Raw genomic sequence first — 2,889 nt, forward strand, 5'->3', positions numbered from 1 at the left:
ACTGTGACCTTATTAAACCCACATGTTCCTATTGGCCAGGTTGGCACAATAAACCTACCTATCACAAAGTGACTTCACTGGAGAATTCAAGCAAACATTCAAAGAAGACCTGATATCAATTCAACTTCTACTATTACAGATCATAGAAAAAGAAGGAATAGTACTGTATTCATTCTATGAATCAGGTATAACCAAAATCTGGCAAAGACAGCACCAAAGGAGACAATTACACACCAGATTATTCATGAATATAGATGCAAAATCCTCTTCCAAAAAAAAAAGAGTTACTAGTGGAATTCAACAAAATATAAAAAGAATAATATGTCATGATACAGTGGGATGCATACCAGTCTTACAAAGATGGTTCCACACTTGAAAAACGATTAATGTAATCCACTACATAAATAAAATAAAGGACAAGAAACCCATGGTCATATAGACCCGGGCAGAAAAAGCATTTGATAAAATTGAGCCCTCACTCCTAATAAAGAGATCAACGTTAAAAAATCAGTCCTATGTCTTTACATCAATGAGAAGAACTCTGAAAAGTTAATGAGAAAAACAATATTACTTACAATAGCTCCTCCAAAGATAAAATATTTAAGAACAAACCTTATCTGAGAAATTAAAGTCTTATGCAAAGAACATTACAAAACATTACTACAAAGAATTAAAGCCTACATCAATTGGAGAATATTACATGCTGTTGCATAAGATGATGTAGCTATGTGAAGATTTTAGTTATGAAAGCTCTAAGTATCTATATCTATGCCTAGGTTTATGTCTCTATATACTTGGTGTCAATATTTTTTAGGTAGATGGGAAAACAATCAAGTTATGAATAGGAAAGAGACCCCAGACAAAGAAAGCACACTGAAAAAGAAAAACAAAGTGTGAGGCTTTATATTTCTGATTTCAAAACCCATGAATAAGCTAGAGTAATGAAAACAGTCCAGTGCTGTGCAATGACAGAAACATAGACCGATGGAACAGAATTGAGAACCCAGATGTAAATCCACCCAACGATGAACAGTTGATCTTTGACAAAATCAGCTAATCTTTTCCTCATCCATCAAATGGGGGAAAAGATGTTCTCTTTAACGAGGTGTTCTGGCAAAGCTTTATATTCATCTGAAGAAAAATGAAGCAACATCTAAGTCCATATATTAAAAAAACTAATTCAAGATGGATCAGAGAAATAAATATAAAACTTAAACCTAAAGATGATCAAACAAAAACCATGGTCAAACTTAAACCAAAAACCAAACCCATGGCTACCAAGCAGATTCCAGCTCCTAATAATACACTCTATAGGGTCTCTGAGGTTGTAAATCTTTACAGGATCACATAATTTCATCTTTCTCCCACGGAACAACTGCTGGGGTTGAACTTCTGACCTGAAGTTAGCAGTCCAAAGCTTACTCAATAGAGCTACAAGGACTCCCTTCCAAACTCACTGGCATCTCATCAATTCTGTCTTATAGCAACCCTGTAAGACAGGATAGAACTGCCCCTGTGGGTTCCTGAGACTGTAATGCTTTATGGGAGTCGAAAGCCTCCTTGTAACATAACGAGTTTATGAAACATAACCAAAAATATATAAACCCCTTAAGCTAAAAAAATTACGATCTTCTGAAAATTAAATATTTACGTACATCAAAATATCTTTGCAAAAGATTTTTTTTTAAGACCTCACTAAAAGAGTTGAAACCAAAGAGCCTACAGGCAGGAGAAAGTGTTTAGTAATGATCTATCCAACAAGAGACCAAGCTGAGAAATGTCTGCCAAACATGAACCCCTCATCCACAAAAAAGACAACAATCCATTTAAAAGAGGGCAGAGGACATGTACAATCTTGCCCAGCACCAAGAGGAAAATTTAAAAACAAAAGACAAAAAAAACACAACCAGAAAAATGATAAAGCAATAGTTAGGGTCTGGAGAGATTGGACCTGTCATGCACTGCTGATTGGACCGCATGTATTGCAATCACGGTGGAAAACAGAATGGTATTTCCTTAAAAAGTTGGAAATGGAAATACTATTTAATGCAGTCAAATAAAAAATAATATATATGCTAAAAAAATAAGAGCAGCAACACTCAAAGATAATATCTATTAAGGTAGCAGATAGAGATTCGGCCCCTACTCAAGTACTCCCTTAATGCAAGAACACTTTGTTCTATTAACCCAGAATTCTGTGATGCTCACCTTCCCGATATGATCGCTGAAGACAAAATGGGTGCATAAGAAAATGTGGTGAAGAAAGCTGATGGTGCTCAGCTAACAAAAGATATAACGCTTGGGGTCTTAAAGGCTTGAAGATAAACAAGCGGCCTTGTAACTGAGAAGCAACAAAGTCCACATGGAAGAAGCATACCAGCCTGTGTGATCATGAGGTGTCCATGGGATCAGTTATCAGGCATCAAAGACCCAGAACAAAAAATCATATCAATGTGAATGAGGGGGAAGGCGGAGTATAGACCCAAAGCCCATCTGTAGACAATATCCCTTTACAGAAGGGTCACAAGGAATAGACGAGCCAGACAGGGTGCAATATAGCATCAACAAAACATACAACTTTCCTCTAGTTCTTTAATGCTTGCTTCTCCCACTATCATGACCCAAATTCTACCTTACAAATCTGGCTAGACCAGAGCATGTACACTGGTACAGAGAAGAGCTCAAAACACAGGAAATGCAGGACAGATAAACACCTCAGGATCAATCATGAGCGTAACCATACCAGGAGGGTATGGGGAAGATGGGGGGAGAGAGTGGGAACTGATCACAATGATCTACATATAAGTCCCTCCCACGGGGATGGACAACAGAAAAGTGGGTGAAAGGAGACAGTGGTTGGTGTAAGACATGAAAAAAACATTTATAAAT

At 37.0% G+C, this 2,889-nt stretch overlaps 1 pseudogene; it reads right to left on the minus strand.

Annotated features, from left to right (window-relative positions):
• The window catches only part of LOC115873527, an 8,691-nt pseudogene that overhangs the window by 5,256 nt on the left and 546 nt on the right, over nt 1-2,889 (minus strand).

Source organism: Echinops telfairi, unplaced genomic scaffold (assembly GCF_000313985.2).
Source record: "Echinops telfairi isolate 266 unplaced genomic scaffold, ASM31398v2 ScPeMD7_5;HRSCAF=22, whole genome shotgun sequence".
Lineage (NCBI taxonomy): Eukaryota > Metazoa > Chordata > Mammalia > Afrosoricida > Tenrecidae > Echinops > Echinops telfairi.